Raw genomic sequence first — 13,507 nt, 5'->3', positions numbered from 1 at the left:
CTCAAAAAATTACATATATGTGTATTTATAGATGAGCATAATATTTAAATGTGCTTGATTTTCAAAATGAAAATGTTAAATCGTGATAGAAATTCAAGAATTCTTACAAAAATAAAAATTAAATGTCAAAAATATATGCTTGGAAACACCAGATAATCCAAGTAAAAAAGGTTCACTATGTGAATCTTTAATTCAATTAACTGAATATGCGGACCAATAAGTGTTGCTAGGTTTTTTTTGACCTTAAGAAATATAAATAAACAATTCCTGGTCTTCACCCCTTCCACATCCAATGAGGTAAAATATATGTAAAACCTCAAGGGGAAAAATACGTATAAATATAGGTATTTATATATATATTAAAATACACAATTTTTAAACACATAGATATGATCTGTAAAATATTCAAAAACATACCAGAATAGATACAACAGAATTTATAGCAGAGTTGAGGAAAATCTTCTCATCCCCCCCCAAGAACTTTAGTAAGCAGATATTCCTAGAAGCAGGCAATGGCTCCTGAAACAGTGGTCTGATGCCTTCACTCAAAGCCTTTAGGAACGGAGTGTGTGTGTGTGTGTGTGTGTGTGCATGCGCGTGCTGTGTTCAACAGAAAAGAGAGAAATTTGTCCAAAGAGTTGATTCTGAGGAGTAAGATCTACATTAATTCTTTTCTGGGTACTTGCAAACACGACTGGCTTTACTTTCCAAACTGTGGCTCTGAATATCCATTGTGGGGCAGACTTTAGAGCTGCAGTAGTTAGGATGTCTGTCTCAGTGCAGTTGCTCAGTCACTGTCTCCATTTATAGCTGGGAAATATGAACTCTGGGTTTTTGATGATCTTGAGTCATCAAAGAAAGCAAAGTTTTCCCTCTTTCATTCAATTTTATCTCTGGGGAAAAAAATTTATAGCTTATGTGGTTGAATAGAAAAATCTACCCTTAATTTTTTTTCTAGGTTCAAATTGTTTTTTTCATGCCCTTTGTTACAGAAGGTCAGATTCTTATCTGGTACTTCTTTAGGAATGTCTTAAGCATATGCATGTGTGTGTGTGTGTGTGTGTGTGTGTGTACACACACATATACATATGCACATATATTTTATATATATGTGTATATGTGTGTTATATATATATATATATAAAATACACACACAGAGAATGAACTGCTTACTAAAGGAAAACTACATACATTTCTATTGGGTTCTATCGAGACCACCTTCAGGCAGAAGGGAGAGAATAATCCACCAAGCTAGCATTACCCAGCCTGCTTAAATTATAAGTAAAGGACAAGTTTGCCCCATAAAACGATAATATAAAAAAATGAAAAGGAGGAAAACTATTCAGTAGCCTAGAACTTAACAGACAACTAAATCTAGAATTATAAGGTCACTAGGAAATTACAGATGGGACACATGGTTTGTGGAAAAGATAGCTCTTAAGACTCAGGACTCCCCACCCCAGTAATGATGCACTCAAACTATGTCTTCTCAAGTAGTTTACTTATTCATGCTTATTTAGGTGCAGAATAGCCAGGAGGGACAGGGCGCTTATCCATGGATGACAGAGCTAGAGCTGTCATCTCCTCTAGGTTCAAGAATACAAGGGAAAGAGCAGTTATGTCAACCAAAGAACAGAATTCTGAAGAGGAGACCACTCAAGAGAGGACTAGGGGCCCTCTTTGGCAGGCAGGTAGAAAGGTTAGAATCAGCCAGCCACAGGAAGATATGTAGCACAAGACGCTTCTGGTATCTCTCAAGGGGCCCTATTTTCATCTTGGGTTTGGTAAAAATGTATTTTGTCCCCTAATAATTCAATGTGGATGATGCCTCTTCAATCATCATGATAATAAAAAGTCCCTATTTTTTCCCAAACTCCCTGTGATTAGTAGGTACTTTCCTCTCCAGTCTTGAACCACTGGAAATGGAATGTTCACTAAGTGACCCTGAGATTTTTTTTTTTCCAACACTATAGCTGGACCAACCTAAATCACCAGAAAGCTATACATCTATATCAAATTGAATTGGATATAATGACAAGACAATTTTCTAGTCTTTCTGTGAAATTGCTGCTAATGACAACAGTCAACATGTCATCCTGTATCCTGTGACTAACAATCCCTTTCATCTGTCTCAGGACCCCTTCTCAAGGATCAAGTTCACAATGTGAAGCACTTGCTATATTATGAAGTTCTCAATTTTCTATCTCTAGACTTCATCTGTATTGTGAATCATAGGCAGAAATATTTAATTGTCTATTCCATGTGTCTCGTTGGATGTCTCATATGCTTTTCAGACTTCAGAAATTAAATTATGATCATCTTCCCTGAATTCTGCTTTTGTCTGATGCTCTTATCCACCCAGTTGCTACTCAAATTATAACAAAGGAAGTCATTCCTGTGCCTCTCCTGCCCTTCCCATTCCAGCACTAAATCATAACTCTTAAATATGTCCATATTTCACCTTTCCCACTACTGCAACTCAGATGATACCAACTGCAAGATAACACAATTTTCATGGGAAATTTTCCAATAGCATCCAAACTGGTCTCTGAGTGTTTCCTCTTGTTTCCCATCAATGAAACCCTCCTTCTATAGCCAGAGTGATGTCTCTGGAATGTACATCTAATCACATTATTTTCCCATTTAAAAGTCTTTAACCTTTGGGTGGCATGATAGACTCAAATCTACCTCTGCTGCCTCTCCTTGAGAATGTCAGGTTATCTAAATAGGATCTTCATTCCAATTCAGTTTGCCATACTCTCTCACTTCTCAGAGATAACTAGGGACTGGTCGCTTTTATTCAAGATGCTTTCCCAATGGCTTTGAACTATCATAGCACATAGTAGGCATTTCAGAAATGTTTGATGAATGAATGAAAGATAGTCTTCCAAGAAGAAATGCATTCCTCTTGACAGATTATAACCAACCATACAAAATTTGAACTACCTAATTTCCCTTATTGACTTGATAATTAAGAAACTGTGATAAATTTGATGCAAGCTTAATTACAGTAATGACATTAGTTTCCTCCTTTCTCTAAATAGTTTAATGAATTTATTTCTGGAATTTATTAATACTATTCTCTTTCCAAGAAGCATTTGAGATGTTTATTTTCATTTTAATGGTCAACTGAAAAGTTCTCCTTGATGATTATTCAAGTCCCCTCAGGCAAGAGCTATGGGGACATATTTTAAATACACTTAGCAAGATAGCAAAGGAACTATTGCATTTTAAAATACTTTTTTTAAATCACAGGTAGTGACTGAAATAAAACACCCTTTGAATTAACAAACAGGTAATCAAAGTACCTCAAACTCCAGAAACACAATCCAAACTATTTATTAAGTAAAAATTTATTGAAAGTCAGCCCTATTCAGGTACTGAACTAGTTACTAGAGGCACAAGACGACAAAGGAAATCAAAGTTAATGCATTTAGAAAATTATTATTTAATATTTTATGAAAAATTCCATAAGATGAGCAAAAATGATTTCAACTTGGGAAATTTTCTAAAGTAACAGCAGGTGAGAATACACAAAAGCTCAAAACTCCTACATCATATATTGGTTCCAGGTAACTAATGACACCTGGAAGATGTCAAATCATAATGTAAATATTAAAGGAAAAAACACAGAATGTAGGTTCAACTGGTTATATAATACAATCAAAGCTACCTACAGCAATACATCCAGCGAATGAGAAGTAGGCAAAATACGGTTGATTTGTTAGAAGGTTAAAAGTATTTCAGTTTCAATTATTTTTTCATGACAATCATTTCAGGTTATTTGAAGAAACTTGATGAATATTTAAGTTGGAGTTATTCACTTTGGTTATTGCAATAGCAGGAAACAAAGTAAAACACCTATATTGGTTAATTATAAAAGTATATATTAATAGCAACAAACATTTATATAGCAGTTTCTGCATGTAAACACTTTGTGTTGAATGTATTTTATCCTCACAACTACTCTTGAGACAGGAAATATTATTGCCCCTATTTTCCAGAGAAAAATGGTGAAGCCCATACAGATGAATTGCCTATGGTTTCCAACTAGCAGGTTGCGAATTCAGGATTCAAACCCAAGTAGTCTGGCCCCATGTCATGGTTTTAAAGATCATTCTACCTCTCTCAGGTAACAAAAGAGTCAGAGCAAATGTATAAAAGCATAAAAGACCTTTTCGGTCTATCTATAATTTTCCTATTGATCAAGATATGGATATAGAAAAAAACATTTACTTCCTAGAAAAAATACCAACCAAATAAATGGGGCTACATACAGCAAATAATACTCAGTGTCCATATCCGAGAAACAATGGAGTGACATTGACTGTGAAACCTGAGGAGCACATACTCTGCTCAATGGCAGCTGAATGCTATTCATGGAACACGGATCCAATATTCCTATTCTGACTTCAAGGTTTTGCTGAAGATTTTTGTTTTGTGAGAACACTAGAAAGCCAAAGCATTTCTGCAGGTCAAATGTAAGGCAGGAGATGCACTTTACAAATATATTTGTAAAACCCCTGGGCTTGAATCCTGGATTTGCAACCATAGACAATTCATCTCTCTGGGCTTCACCATCTTCCTCTGGAAAATAGGGACAATAATATTTGCTATCTGAAAAGTAGTTGTGAGAATAAAATACATTCAACACAAAGTGTTTACATAAAGTAAATGCTATATCAGTCACAGTGAGGCTAACCAGTGTAATAAAGAACTGCTACGCACTAGAATTCCAGAGACCCAAAGAGTATAGGAACTCAACCGATTTAGGTAGTTTGATCTTGTATCCTGCTACTTGACTAAATTTGTTTATCAGCTCTAGAAGTCTTCGGTTGGAGTTTTGGGGTCTTCTAAATATAGAATCATGTCATTGGCAAACAGGGGTAATATGACCTCTTCTTTTCCTATTTGTATTCCTTTAATTTCCTTCTCTTGCCGGACTGCTCTGTCTAGAGTTTCAAGGACTATGCTGAGTGGGAGTGGTGAGAGTACACAGACTTGCCTTGCTCCTTCCTGTCTTTAGAGGAAATGCTCTCAGTTTTTCTCTGTTCGTTATGATAATGGCCTTGGATTTGTCCTATATGGCCTTTACAATATTGAGGTAAGTTCCATCTATCTCTAGTTTTTCTAGTGTTTTAAATATGAATAGGTGCTATACGTGGCCAAATGCTTTTTGGGTATCTATTGATATAATCATGTGATTCTTGTCCTTAATTCTATATATGTGGTTAATTACATTTATCGGTTTCCATATGTTGAACCAATCTTGCTTCCCTGGATGAAATCCATTCGATCAAGCTGCACTATCTTTTAAAAAATGTTTTTGTATGCAGTTTGCCAATATTTTATTAAGATATCTGCACCTATATTCAGCAAGGATACTGGCTTGAAGTTTTCTTTTCTTGATTGATCTTTGTCTGGTTTTATCCACAGAGTGATACTAGCTTCATAGAATGAATTGGGTGGTGTTCCCTCCCCTCCTTTTCTATTATACTTCACTCGTGAAGGCAGTTATCAAGAATACAAATAATAAGTGTTGGTGAGAATGTGGAGAAAAAGGTACACTCACACATTGTTGATGGAACTATAAATTGGTGAAAGCAATTTGGAAGGAGGTATGGAGATTCCTCAAAAAACTAACTCAGCAGCCATATCAACAGTTAAGCAGCATAATTCATAATACTGAAGATATATAAACCAAACTAGATGCCTTTCAATAGATAATAAAATTTCTGCATCTGTACAATTAAAGACAAATGCAAGCACAGATTACCTGCTTCACTTATAATGCAACACCTCTTTGACTATTTAATTCATAATTTCTTTCTAGCACTGAACAGGAAAATGACTTAATTTTGCTTTCTTGGACATCCTTGATAATCACCTCCAATGCTTTGGGTTCAGTACCACAACTCCTTTCCTTACCCACTTTGGGCATTCATGCTATCTATTCCAAAGATGACCCCATGAGCTGGAAAACAACCTATTAGATATAGAGTACAGTCTGCACCCTTTTCAAATCTGACTTCATGACAGCATAGGTTAAGCTTTTAAAATACAGATTATTATAGACACACCCACTCAAGAGACTAAAATCTGGAAATCTGAAAAGGTTAAGAAAATGATTCTCATCAAAAGCAGAGTTCAAAACCAGATTTTGGTTCTGTTGTTAAAGCAGAAGAGGGAATCTTTCCTGGAGCATGGGCTTTGAGTGATCGGAGTGGATTTCAAAGGAGAATTTCATTAAATTTAGAAACTAATTTATTCTTTTTCTTTAAAATATTATGGTAAATCTGTCCATGGGTTGATTTAGTGATACGTATTCAGAAAACTAAGAAATTCTATACTTTTAAACTAATAATCTCATTTCTAAGAATTTAAACTAAGGAATTGACCACAGATGGCGTAAATGTTTAGTTTCAAGGATCATGCATTGTAATTTGTAGAAGTGAAGGATTATGGGGAATTTACATAGTTCAGTAAATGAGGATTATTTAAATAAATTATTCTGGTATAATCACATAATGGAAAGCTATGGAGCCATTAAAAACCATTCTGTGAAATTATTTAAAAAACATCAATAATTCCTTTCCTTACCACAAATACCAGAAATTCCATGTCTGGGCATACTGCTAAAGAACTGAAAGCAAGGACATAGATATTTGTACAGTCATGTTCACATATTCGCATTATTTGTAGTAGCCCAAAGGAAGAAGCTACAGCATTCACTGATGAATAAGTGGATAAATAAAATGGGAGCCAGGCATACATGCAACAAAATACTATTCAGCATCAAAAAAGAAGTGAATTCTGACCCAGTTATAACAAGGAGGAATCTAGAAGACATGCAAAATGAAATGACCCAGTAACAAAGGTACAAAATTGTATGAATGCAATTACATAAGGTACCTAGAGTTGTCAAATTGGTAAAGACAGAAAGCAGAATGCAGCTGCCAGGACTGAAGTGGAAGAACAGGGAGTAATGTAATGGGGTGACATTTCTATTTGGGAAGATACATCTGTAGACATGGATCCTGGTGATCAATGCACAACAGTGTAAATGTACTCAACAATACTGAACTGTATATTAAGAGAAATTGCAATGGGAAATTCTAGGTTATGCATATTTTATCCCTGGAAAATAAAAATAAACAACAATAAATAACATGTCAACCATCTCATGTCTTAAAATCAGGTTAGGAAACTGTTTCATGTCTGTTCATCAACAAATGCACCATCTGTCTCTCACACAACATATGCATACATATGTAGCTAAAAGGATTTATTCCTGGACTGGTCACAGTGGTTTTTTTTTAAGTAGGGTATTTTTGGGGTATTCTGTATACTTCCCCATTTCCCAAACTTCCTACCATAACCACATATTCCTTTTGAAATCAAAGGGAGAAATAAATAACATGTCATATCTATACATTTTTATGTACAACATAAATATATATAAATGTATAATTATATATCCTCCATAATACAAATTTCTTATAAATATATAAATTAATACATATTTAAAATAAAGTTTAAGAAACACTTACATTATTTTACAAACCAAACACCAAAAAAAAATAATTATAGTATTCTAATTTCCATGGCCACATACATAGGAAAAAAAGGAAGAAACAGCCAAAAATTAAAAGTGGTTTAAAAGTATTGTTAAAAGGCTAAAATTTTGCACTGGGCGATACATTTAAGGAAAAAAAAATTGTTTTCATCATCCTCTTCTTCTTCTTTTTTTTCATATTTTTCACATTAAAGACAGAAGTCCAATCACAAATGGTAATTAGAAACTGGTGATGAGTCTCAAATATTACTCTCAAAATAAAAACACACAATTTTCATGGGTGCCACTGAGCTTAAAACATCACATGCTTGATGGGCACGTGAACCCCTCACCACACACACACACACACACACACACACACACACACACACACACACACGAGCCTTCCATGGGGCTCTCCTCAGACAGCCACAGGTCTCAAAATCTTCTGTGCATCACATCAGCACTTGCTCATTTCACAGTGCTGTGCTCTGCAAACACACACCACTGCTAGTGACGGGCTATTCTTAATAACTTCTGAGGCAGAAATAGCAGAAACAGTATGGTCTGATGTGGCACTCCAGAGCGGGTTTTGTCTTAGAAGCCTTTCCGTTTAATTAATTCTCACAACACTTCTGAAGGGGTATAAAATACTGTGAAGACAAGCGGTTCCCTGGACAACTGAAGACACCAATGCCAGTATGTCAAGTTGTTTTCTCAGAAATAAAAATCAAGTCAAGTGGGAGCACTTAGATGCTACCTTGAAATTCTTCCCTTCCTATTCCCCAACTATTAAACAGAGAAGCAATAATCCAGGTGAGGCCCTGCACTTCCATGTTCATAAAACTAGCCTGTCATCTTGCTGAGCCAAGAGAGCTAGCATTTCAAGGAGTGCCTCCCCCGCCCCCAGATAACTTTCAAATGAGATGATATGTCATCAGTTTTGAACTTGAGAGGTCTCCAAGGTTTTTGTTTATATAAATACACATATAGTATAGTACACTGAGTTCCTAGCATGCATGTGTCTGGAACTGGATAAAATGCCATTGTGATGAGGGTTAATTCGATCTGAGCTTATTCTGTAACCTAGGAATGTAGTAAGAAAGGACCTATTTCCATGGCAAGCAATCTGCTTCCCTGAATCATCCCCTAAAGGGCCCCGCACTTTTCTCCAATCAGACCAAGGGTTTAGTGAAAAATTCCAAGAGCTGAACCCCTTAGCTGAGAAATAACAAAACCCAATCCTGTGAGAACAGTACAAATGCACTTTGACATGACCAGTAGCAGTGAACACTAGATAATTCTTTTGGTGGGTAAGTTTTCAATGATGGGCTATTAAAATGCTCTCAAATTAGGTTATGTATCTTAAGGGAAAAAATAGAAGATGGTTAAGAAAATCATGACATACTATCTAGTGAAATGTCATGCAGTTGAAAATTAAGGGAGCATGTATTCCAAATAATGGTCTATGAAGAAAAATAAAATAGGAGTGCCTATGTATATGGACAAAAATTGTAAACCATTTATGTTTTAAGGTTGGTAGATACCTCTAAGATTTAGCAATGTGATTGGATGATACAAATATGCTTATACTATAGTGTTTCTACTTGATTTTGTGATTCCATCTACTAATTACTAATCAGTAGTTCCAGTTATCACTCTTAGCTTATTGGTACTCTAATCCAGTCCACTATCATTGCTGACCTAAGTTACTGAAATAAACAAATAAGAAAACACATTTATATGAACATTTGTTAAACAAACTGATCTCTTATTGTCCTCCAGTACATACTGTAGACTGCAACCAGAATGTTTCTAAAACTGAATTCTGAATCTTGCATTCTTTCATTAAAATTTCTCAAGGTCCTCATTGCTGTTAGGATGAAGTTCAGATTCCTTCATAGCAAAACTTCTGTTCATTCTCACCAGCCTCCTCTCTTACCTCCCTCCATGTGGAATTCATAGTCCCAGCCCTTCTGTGCTTACCCTGACTTGAATCCTTTCCAATCTGCTTCTGTCTCCCACCTCCTACCGAGAATTCATCCTTCAGATTTCAAATGAAATGACACCTCTTCAGGGAAGCCAGCCTTGATCCTCCAAGACAGGTAAGGTCCCTGCACTAATAGTTGGTACCCCTTTTACGATAGCCCTCATCCATTCTTTTGCATTTATTCCTTCAGCATTCACTATCTTCCCCATTATGTTAGATGTGTTAAGAGCTTTGTCTTTCTAGTTCAACATTCTAACTTTTCTAGGCCCAACACACAGATTTTCCTTAACCTATGTTCTTTAAAAGATGAAAGTTATTTCAATAGCATGTTATGGTCAAATTCCACGAGAGAATAAGTATTTGGCAAATAATAATGGCAGGAGTTGACTAAGTTATAAATGTCTCATACTCTTCTTTATCAGTTTTGTGAAGTTGAACCGTAAACCCATGCATCTAAGAAATATTTGGGATGAACAGTCAATCTAATATTAAAATATTAGATTGAGTTTTTGCATTTTGGGTTTCTTAGCTGTAGGTAACAGGAAATGTGGTGAGTCTGGTGAGCAATTTTGGTTTATAATCAACTGCTCTTATAGAACAGATCCTTCCAGTCTCTCACTGCTACTCCAAAGCCATTAAAAGACAGATGAATAAAACCGCACAATTCCCCCCCCCCCCCCGGAAATCTCTGTGTCCTGTAGGGGTCTCTCCTTTGGAAATGTATATCAGTGGTGAGAATTAAAATGTGAACATCTTGGAGACAAGAGTGTGAGAGTTAATTATTTTCAAAGGAATTTTAAAGAAGAAAAAGATGACTGATTTGTGCATAATTAAAACATATAACATTCTTTACAGAATCATGGAATACTAGAGCTGAAAGAAACATGAAGGTCGTACATTTCCATCTTCTCAAGGAAACAGGCTCAGATAAGATTTGCCCAAAGCAGTAAGGCTTTGAAAGTGAGGACTAGAGCCACCATTCTAGAATTTGTTCCTACCATTCCACCAGAATGACCAGGTTTACTAACAAGTCACAAAAAGGCAACAGACCCTGTTTTGTTTTTCAACCAAAATGGACCTCAGTGCATAGATATTGGGAGGCCAAGATGGACATCACTAGCCAGGTTTGAAGGGACAGGTTGGGCTGTGTTTTCATACAGGAGTTTCCAAAATAGTAGTGGAATTCAGTAAGGGAAGCCACGTGTGTGAGTAAGTGGCTATATTTGCTTCAGTGGAAACAAACAGACCCCCGTTCACATATTTCCAAAGGAATTTGGGTGATGGAAAGCAAATAAAAGAGGAATAGGTGATATATTACAGTCCTCAGAGAATTCCACGTGCAAAGCTTGCTAAAACCTGTATAAAATACTGAAAGGACACCATGTTTACAGCTCATTGGGCTCATAGCAGAGTCACTGGATGCTTATTCAGTTTTTTTTCCCTTTGCAGAAACATGCTCATTTAAAAATGATCACTGTATTATTATGATTTGAATACATGTCAAGCGCATTATATATAAGGGGAAAAAGTTTTTCTCCTAACATATTTGTTCTCAGAAATGGAGGCTGTTTGTCCACTTATTGTAGATGGATAAAAGGGCTGAATCATAGAAGGGTATAATTTCTAAGGAGAGAGCACTTTGCCACAGAGTGGGAGGAAGGGTAGAAAATGTTTTCATAAAGAGTGACTATTAGGGACAAATAAGAGCTCTATTCACCAAACCTGTACACATCCCTTTATCCTTGTAAAACAAGCTATGAAAGCACATAATGACTAACTGCAGCAAAATTACTCACATTCTAACTTTGCATAATCGCTAAAATGGTTCTGGTTTTTTAGCCCTCCCCCTTCAACAATTCTGCACTCTTAAATTTTTTTTTTTTCAACCACAGCACAAATGGTTATAGCAAACGAGTGTACCAGGCACATCTGCTGTTCCAGAAAGAATTCACTCTCCTGTGCCAAATCCACGTCTATCGGAAGAAATAAAAATAAATTGCGAGCAGGTTCAGCAAATGCCCGGATAAATCCCACAGTGACCACACGGGGTAGATTTCATTTCTCTAGTAGCTGTGGCCTGAAAGGGTGAGGGGAAGGAGGAGTGATCTGGAAGCCAGGGTTGCTCTCAGCCCTGTCTTTCTCACTCAATATGAGTCTATAGTTAAGGTAGTAGCTCCTTTCTCTATTTTCTGGGTAACTATTTGAAAAAGAGGATTGTATTCGTAGCCTCAGAGAAGGGAAGGGCGATTGCTACATGTTTTGTGGTATACGAACAGTCTTCTTAAAAACAGTAGAGGCAGGAGCAATGACGGTTTGAACTCTCCCCCAAACACCCCTTGCTATTTATATTTTTGAAACTTTTCTGGTGAGAGTCTGTTTGATATTTTTGATCATGCAGTGAAGTAAAAGTCCTAGAACTTGGGGGTGTTCAGGGATCTAACACTTTCTCTTTGCTAGGTCGCCAGTGTCAGCTGGAAGTTTGAGTCCTGACCATGGTCAGAGTGATCAGGCTCCATGGGAGGGACTTAGGGCTTGGCCAGGAGCAGGGGACCAGCATCACTGCAGAAGTCTTTATCTTCAGGGACACACAGCAGGTGAAGTCCAATCACTGAACGTGGAAGAAGCAAAATGAAGACCTAGCTTATCCTTTCCCCTAGCAAACAACAGCAAATTCAAACACAGATACTCTTTGGGACATTATTTCAAATTGGAACAAGGCCTGAAAATATTTGGCTTGAAGAAATTCACTTTTATTATTGTTTGGGTCTCGATTTCCTCTTTATAAAATGAAAGGATTTGACTGCACTAATTCAAAGATTCCTGGTAACTGAAGGTATCTAAGAGTGCCTTTGATCTCAGATAAGCTCTGATACCCGAGATTCTTTGGAATGGCATGAAATGAGACCCTTGTCATTCTGACACTGTTTTCAAGATTTATTTTTACAATTCTCATGATCTATATATGTTATAGTATGCTAAATCCTAATGCTATAGTGTCACAAGGAAATCAAATGATCTAAACTTGCACTTAGGGCACGATTGAAGCCAATATGTCCATATGAAGAACCAAACCAAAACTATGGGTGGTGACATGAGTACAAGGAACATTGGTATTTTGCTTTTGTCTTCTGTCATTTTCTTTTATAAAATGAGCACATATTCTTACATTGAAAACAAAATAGCTTGATTTACAAAGAAAATCAATCACACCTTCAAATGTCTTCTCCCTTTCAGTCAGCTCACTGTATTTCCCCCAACGACCCCAAAACAAAGAAATGTGTTAGTTAATTGGCTCTAAATGTATGACTTTAGAATTTATTTTTGAAAATGATGTCATTCATATAGTCATCTACAATTTAATGACCATCTCCTAAATACCAGGAATTTTGCCAGTTACAGGGTGAAAAGTTACCATTCCTGGCCTCAGTGACTTAATAAAGTGTAGCCAGGGAAACAGGCAGGAAACCAGTGGAAACTACTCAGATTCCCAGAAGTCTGACAATCCTTACTTGGAACACAGTGATTCCCCTGCAACCTATTTATTTTTGTAAACACTGAGCTGAGTTCCAACCAATCAAACAACACTAGCCTAGGAGGTAGGAGACCAGAGTGTTTCACTCCATTCTGAATTAGTGAAGAATTTTAGACAGCTTCCTATGTTTGTGACTTAGAAACTTACCCTTCAAGATGCTGGCTAAAGATGCTTTTCATACTTTACTTGGACAGCTGAGTTCAGGCATCTTCCCCCAGCCTGCCCTTCCATGAATCTCAGATAAATGTAATCACCTGGGATATTCTTACACATTTTAGAGTCTGAACAACATTGTTCTAAATTACATAACTCAAAAGTAGGGACCATGTTCTGATATTATTCTTTTTTTAGCTTTAGAAGTGGATAGCACAAAAACTAAACCAAAGTAGGGCATCAAAACATCACTGAGCAATGAATGAATGAATAATTC

The 13,507-nt window shown here is 36.4% G+C and overlaps 1 protein-coding gene and 1 long non-coding RNA gene across 6 annotated transcripts in view; one reads left to right on the top strand and one right to left on the bottom strand.

Moving 5' to 3' along the window:
- Positions 1–13,507, bottom strand: part of Lpp (LIM domain containing preferred translocation partner in lipoma) — a 650,099-nt gene that overhangs the window by 253,231 nt on the left and 383,361 nt on the right. The window lies entirely within an intron of this gene.
- LOC143408520 (uncharacterized) lies at positions 4,990–12,332 on the top strand. 2 transcript variants are annotated; one of them, XR_013092494.1, is made up of 5 exons: positions 4,990–5,104; positions 6,703–6,877; positions 9,419–9,660; positions 11,438–11,593; positions 12,003–12,332. It is a non-coding gene; the product is annotated as an uncharacterized LOC143408520 (long non-coding RNA). The 2 variants fall into 2 exon arrangements; XR_013092493.1 differs by lacking the exon at positions 6,703–6,877.

The sequence above is a fragment of the Callospermophilus lateralis genome, chromosome 10 (assembly GCF_048772815.1).
Source record: "Callospermophilus lateralis isolate mCalLat2 chromosome 10, mCalLat2.hap1, whole genome shotgun sequence".
In the NCBI taxonomy this organism is placed as follows: domain Eukaryota; kingdom Metazoa; phylum Chordata; class Mammalia; order Rodentia; family Sciuridae; genus Callospermophilus; species Callospermophilus lateralis.
This window is presented reverse-complemented; position numbering and strand designations above follow the sequence as displayed.